Below are 7795 nucleotides of genomic sequence, written 5' to 3' on the forward strand. Positions count from 1 at the left end.
TCCTGCCCTGCAACTATGTTCATCAGTACCTTTTTTTTTTTTTAGATTCCATATATATGTGTTAGAATACAGTAGTTGTTTTTCTCTTTCTGACTTACTTCACTCTGTATGACAGATTCTAGGTCCATCCACCTCACTACAAATAACTCAATTTCATTTCTTTTTATGGCTGAGTAATATTCCATTGTATACATGTGCCACATGTTCTTTATCCATTCATCTGTCGATGGACATTTAGGTTGGTTCCATATCCTGGCTATTGTAAATTGTGCTGCAGTGAACATTGTGGTACATGTCTCTTTTTGAATTATTGTTTTCAATTTCAGGAGTCTGTGTCTTTCTAGGAATTTTTCCATTTCATCTAAGTTATCTAATTTGTGTCATATAGTTATTCACAGTATTCTCTTACAATTCTTTTTGTATCTGCATGGTCATTAGTATTAGCCCCTCTTTTATTCTTGATTTTACTGATTTGAGGCATCACTCTTATTTTTCTTGGTTAGTTTAGCTAAAAGTTTGTCAATTTTTTTGATTTCTTCAAAGTAAAAACTTTTGGTTTCACTGATTTTCTCTAGTGTTATTCTATTCTCTATTTTATTAATGTTTGCTCTAATCCTTATTATGTCCTTTCTTCTGCCTGCTTTGGGTTTACTTTGCTCTTCTTTTTTCTGTGTCTTAAGATGGAATTTTAAGTTGTTGATTTGAGATCTTCTTTTTAAACATATAATTTTAATTGTGATTTCAGTTTTTAATTCATGGATTCTTTAGAAATTAGTTCTTAACTCCCAAGTAGTGAAAATGGACATGAATTTTCCAAAACACTTTTGTTACAATTTTAAGTTTAATTCCACTGTCATCAGAAAACAGATTCTGTATGATTTCGATCCTTTGAAATTTGTTGAGGTTTTCTTTATAGCCGAATATACAGTCAATTTTTATAAATGTTCCATGGTGATTTAAAAGAATACCTATTCCACAGCTGGTGGGTAGAATGCCCATACATGTTCATATTTTCTTTAACTCTACTGACTTTCTGGTCTGCTTTTTAAAATCAGTCATTTAAAGATATACCATAATCACCCATTGTGATCCATGAACTTATCTAATCCTCCTTAATAGCTCTGTAAATTTTCACATATTTTCATTCCATAAATTGAGCACATATAAATTTAGAATTGTTATACATTTATTTAGTTAAACATTTTGTTACTATAAAATGAACTTCTTTATCTGCAGTAATGATTTCATTGTTAAAGTCTATTTTGTTTGATATTAATGCGACTACTTCAGCTTCCTTTTGATTAATGTTTTATCTTCAACAGTTTTTATCCACATGTTTTACATGTGACTTTTATAAATACAGTACAGATGAGTTTTACTTTTTATTCAGCCTGAAGTCTTTTCACTAAATCATTTAGTCAGTTTGATTTTAATATAATTACTGATATGTTTGGGTTGAATTTACCATACCTGTTCTATTTCATTTTTCTCTCCCTTTCTGCCTTAAAAAATGGTTCCTTAGTGTTTTTTATGATTTAATTTCCCACCATTATCTTGGAAACTAGGTATTACTACACTATTATAATAATAACACTAGAAATTACCACATGCATCCTTAAGTAATATTAATTGGTATTATACTCTTTACCCAGGCAATACAAAGTCATTAGAACTCTTTAGCTACATTTGCATACCCTCCCTGAATTTTATACCATTAAAATGTCATGCATTTTAATGTTCTGTAGAACATTTTAAACCTAATAACACATTGTAACTGCTTTATACATCAGTGTTTGTTTCTATTCACCTACATCATTTTCACTGTGTTTCATGCTTCTTTTACCTCCATGCTTCTATCTAGGATCATTTTCTTTCTGCTTGAACAGCATCTTTACTTCCGGGTCATTTGGAGACAAATTCTCCAGTTTTCTTTGTTTGAAAACGTCTTTATTTTTCTTTCATTCTGGAAAGATATTTTTGCTAGATATAGATTTATAGGTTGATGTTTATTTTCTTTCACACTCTGATATCATTGCACTGTTTTCTGGTTGCAATTGTTTCTATTAAGTGGCTAGGTGTCAGTCTAATTTATATTCCTTTGAAATAATCTGTCAGTTTTTTTCCTCTGATAGCTTGTGTATTCTTAGTTGTTTTTTGTTTTGAGCAGTTTTACTATATGCCTAGGTATGGATTTCTCTATCTGGCTCAGGGCTGGCAGAACATCTTAAATCTGTGGCTCAATGTCATTCACCAGTTCTTGGTCAGCTCTCCTCCATCACCTCCTTCTGTCTTATTCTTTCCTTCTCTAACTCCAATTATACATATGCTAGAATCGCTCCCTGTATTTTCTGTGTCTCACAATCTTCTGTACTTCCTATATTTTGTCCCTTCATGTTTCATTAGTGCTGCTTTCTTCTGACCTACCTTCCAGTCCATTGATTCTCTCTTTGATATATGTAGTCTGACATTCAGCTTGTCCAGTGAGCTCTCTAACTTGATGATTAAGTTTTTCTGTTCTATAAATTTCATGTGGCATGGTTTTCAGTTCTTTGTGGAAAAAAAAAATCTCAATCTTGCTTTTTACCTCTTAGAGCCTACTAAACAGCTACCTTAAGTCTATGTCTGGTCATTCTAATTATGAACCAGGCACCGTACCACATGTTCTACAAACATTATCTCACAACAACAGTAATGGATTATTTTTTACAGAAGAAGAAACTGATCCCCGCCCCCCACAGTTTCTAGTAAAGCCAAGAACCAAACTCAAATCTTCCCAGTTGTAAAATGCATGGTCTTAACCATCTCATTACAGGGCCCTGGAAGTCCCAAATATCCAATTAAAACAGAGCTCAGAATTAATTTATCTCCCTACCAGAGTAAGATTTCTCTGTCCTTGTGATTAGTTTTCCACCAAACCCCATCATAACATTATTCCTGAATGTTTTCTTTTTTATATACCTTCATTTATTCATTTACTTATTTATCACTCAATAAGTATTTTTTTAGCATTTATCACACTGTTCTAGACCCTAAAGTTACCTGGTAAATAAGATGGTTTTCATCTCATGGAGCTTCCATTTTAGTGGGACATAACAGAACAGTGAACATGTAAGCAAATATATAAGAAGATATCAGGTAGTGATGAAGTCAATGAGGATATAAAATAGTCTAATATAGTAGACTGGGACAGTGAAGGATGACTTTAGCTCATTGGTCAGGATAGACCTTCAGGGGAGGTGACATATGAGTTGCAACTTGAATGAAAATAGTGTTCTAGGCAGAAGGAAGATTAAGTGCAAAGGCCCCAAAACTGAAAGATGCTTAGTGTATTTAATGGAGGGAAGAAAAGTGGGTTTTGGCTGGAGCCGCATGCATAAAGAAAATGATAGAGCATGAGGTAGAAAAGTTGGCAGGAATGGAAATCTGGGCACTATTGCAGTACTTGAGATAGAAAGTGATAGCAGTAACTTTCACTTCAAGCTCTAAGGGAGTAACTGTGACCAGATTTCCCCTTCTACCATAATCCACTAGAAAAGTGGACAACATACATGAAACAATGATTTCCAGACATTGGGGAACAAGCAGCACAGAACGATGATCCCTGTAAGAAAGAAGACAAATAAGGTGACTATGATCACCATAGCTCTTTGCCTCAGAACACATTCCAGACCACAAGGCAGCAAAGGGAATCCCAAGCTGAGCACATGGTCTCATTGAGTTAAGGAGATAAATAGGCCTTCAGGGAGGTCGAGGTGGATGGAAGTTACAGGGCAGTTTCAGAAAGGAGAGAGCTATTTAGCAAAAGAATTCTGGAAATTTCCATAGGGACTCTGTCTGAAAAACTGCATTTTTTAAAAACCCCCTTCTTCCCCCAGTTGATACTTGTGCACATTAAAGTTTGAAAATCACTGCTCCGGAGACTTAAGAAACCAGAACATTGAAGAAATGGATGTAATATCCTCAGGGGAATAGTCTGCATTTCTTATTACCACCTAAGTTGGTGATGAATTTCACTACTGCAAATATACACTGACCTCTCTGTTTTAAATAGAAGTGATAAAAGGGATCAGGAGAGTCTCTTGACTTGTGATAGTGAAGATTTCACAGGGTGGGAGAAACAGTCTGTCGAAGAAGCTCTTCTTGACTCTCTCTGTTTCCATTCCAGAAGCCATAACACCAATTAGGGTTTTCATCTCCTCAACCTGAAACGTGTTCATAGGGACAGATATTTGCCTTTCCCAAGTGTGGGTGCATGTTTGTCTGCTTATTGGTTGGATGAGTGATTGAATAAATGAATTAATTAAACTAGTGAAACCAGGATCTCAGAATAAGTCATTTGCCTTCCACTCTGCTGAGGTTGGGTGTGCAAGTCAGCCATATCAACTCCTGGTCTTGGGAAACTCCTTAAGGGTCCCTGATGGTCCATCCATCATTCACTCTTTCCATCTAGCCCTGGTCAAGGTAGACAATGACCCTCCATTCTCCATGACCTGACTAATGCCAAACCCTGAGGCGGGGGACCATAGCTGAGAAAATTTTCTTTGACTGTCACTACTCCAAGGACCCAGCATCCTGTCAAGGTTTGGGATCAAGTTTGGTTTTGAAAAGAGCAAGGAGAACGACACAATTTAAAAATCAAAGAAATTCATTTTAGTAGTAAAAGGTTAACAGCCTTTAGGAGGAACGATTTTTAATCACCCTTGTCTAGGCTCTATCACTGGAATCACCAGCCACCGAGTGAAATATGGCCCAACTGCAGCCACAAAACAGCTCCTAAGGACTGTTGTATTTAATCATGTCTGTGCACCACTTATGGATTTTCATTATGATTCCCGATGCTGTTGCGCTGGGTAAAATATTAATATCCATAGTAATGATGCATGAAGCTTGGAGTGTAATTTCTTCACTCTTCTTGTCTGATATTAAATTGTTACCACTTTATCATTTATGTAGAACTGCACGTTTCAATTAATCTTTCCATATCAGCAGCCCTGATTAATATAGATCATGATTCATAAGCTTATCGTCACTATAGTTTTAACAAATCATTTATAAAGATCTTAAATTTCAGGGTCTGGGAGGTGCAGCTGCTGTGTCCAATGTGCCTCTTTATTCTCTGTTCCAACAGTGCTGCTATACACCGGCTGTCACCTCCTGTTGAATAATTAATTTCAGGAAACCAAATTTGCCCAAGTCAAAAAAATAAAACCAGAATGAGGGGACTGGCGATTGGCAGGGCAACGGGCAATGTTTATTCACCTTTCCATGCCCAGCCCGGATGCTGCCTGCTTCTCAACAGCCGGAACTGCTGCTCTGGGGGATGAACCACAGGTGTGTGAGGGGGTGGGGTCTTCTACCGGCTGCAGTGGACAATCCCAGCCAGCACAGCCATCCCAGGACAGTTGTTGAGGTTTGATGGAGCATTGGATAACCTCCCAGGCAGCTGCTGCTTCTCACATGAATCTACAGACCTCATCAGACCTGGCATGGTGCCTGGAACCTTATGCTCGTCCTGCAATACACAGTCTAAGCTGTGTGCTCAGGGTGGGTTGAGGGTGAGCTGGGGAATGAGTGAGAGATTTTCGACCATTTTTATAAACACCAGAACCACTCAGGGTTTGGGTTATTTTATCAGAAAAGGCTACTGGGTCTCCAAGAGAGTTCTTTGGCCCACAGACATAGGGCCCATCCCTGGGGGCGTGAGGAGTCATTGCTGGGACCCCCCCCCCCACTGCCCTGCCCCTCAACCAACTTGATGCAGGAGCAGGTCCATGAGAAGAGTGCCCTTTCTTGAACAGGAAAAAGGAGAGCAGAGATAAAGCAGAGTTCATTGACTTTCTTGGGTCTGCATTCAAAGCTTAATTCCTATGGCTCAGACTTCTCAAGGGCTACATGTACTTAGAGAAACACCTGGAATTACAAACAGACAAACAAAACACTATTCTGATAACTAGTAACTGCTCTGGTAACTAAAATGGTAAGATCTTGTTGATTTTAAAAATTTGAATATTTTATTTCAACCTCAATCAAGTCAGGTGATTTTTAAAAACTTGTTCTGAGTAAATTTGTGCCCTTTTTTTTGATCAAATTTGTGCCTCTTCTCCTGTACATCTTCTCTGTGAAAGACACTGCCCTAGCCCTAAGGCTGGGGCCTACATCTTCACTTGAGTTTCACCTGAAGCAGACTCCTAGACAAGAAGCAAGAGTATATTTTGGAGCTGATCCGTGGAGACATCATCACAGGAGAGAGGAGGTGAGACACAGCCAGGAAGGCAGCCAGTAGAGACTGCATTATCCAGTAAGGTACCACCGTGAGGGCCCCGAGATAGCTCAATGGTACAACAAGGAAGCTGAGTCATGTCTTTACCAAGTCCCCATCTGTTAATGGAGGGGCTGATTTCTGGGTTATTAAGTCTCCCACACGCCCTCCTGACTTACCCTGTCTGTGAGCAGAGTGATTCCCAAAGCCAGAAATAAAAGCTCTCAGGTGGCGTCTGCCTAGCAAGCAGGCTTGAAATGTTGAGGTGAGGGCCGAGAGGAGACAGCCAGAGCCAACAGCGCGTCCTACAGCCACCCTCTAGCCCCACGCATTTGTTCACTCATTAATTCCAAGAGCAGCCAACCCTCTCCAGACAGGAGATAACACTTACTGAGAAAGTCCACTCGTGCTGTGAAGCTTTCAAAAAAAAAAAAGTTACATAAACATATCTTACACATTTTATTTTAGCTAAAGCACACAAATGTACGTTTAGTCACTATTATTTTGAGGTCGAGCCAAGAGCTTCTCTTTTAATATACATGTGCTAACGGGGTCCTGCCCTCCTTCTCCTGTAAAAACCACACGCGTGGAACGCATCCTCCCCCCCAATTTCCAGATTCAGGTTCTATAAAGTACAGCAAGAACTTAAAGGTCATTTTTGAAACAATCTAACTCCAGTCTTTTAGAGTGGTTTTTCCCACATCTAATTCAACAGCTATTTTTTAGTGACTCACCTTTTATTGAGTCCAAAGCCTTCAATTTAATGTTCAAAGAAGCGACAGTTCTTCTTTTCACACTTATCATCAGTTTATGTAACATTTAATTCAATTTCATGGTTACAACATTAAGCACAACTGTCACACACAGATTTATCAACAAAGACAATTAACACTTGAAAAGGTACAGCCTGACTAGTGGAGGCCCAGACACGAGGGCCTCCTGTCGGCGAGCACTATTATTGCATGCCAGGCAAGTCTGCAGGATTAACTCGTTTGATCCTCCTCGCAACCTAGAGTGAGGGACTGTTGTTATATCCACCTTCCAGAAGGTTCCGAGCCCTGCTTGCTCAGGGATCCACGGCCAGTGAGTGGCAGAGCTTGGTCTCTAACCCAGGGAGTCACATGGTGACATCAGCCACAATGTCATACTGCTCTGTCTAGAGAGTGGCCTGTAGCAGGGTAACCATGCTTTATCTTCCACACTGACACTTTTGAAAGTGTCACAGAGAGAGTACACTATTTTTTTTAATTTATTTTATTGAAGTATAGTTGATTTACTATGTGTTAATTTCTACTGTACAGCAAATTGATTCCATTATACATATATATGCTTTCCATTTTTTATTCTTTTCCATTATGATTTATTACAGGATAGTAAATATAGTTCCCTGTGCTATACAGTAGGACCCTGTTATTTATCGATGCTATATATAATAGTTTGCATCTATTAATCCCAAATTCCCAGTCCATCCATACCCCATCCCCACTCCCCCTTGGCAACCACATGTCTGTTCTCCATGTCTCTGAGCCTGTTTCT

This window comes from Grampus griseus, assembly GCF_964374135.1.
Source record: "Grampus griseus genome assembly, chromosome: 5".
In the NCBI taxonomy this organism is placed as follows: domain Eukaryota; kingdom Metazoa; phylum Chordata; class Mammalia; order Artiodactyla; family Delphinidae; genus Grampus; species Grampus griseus.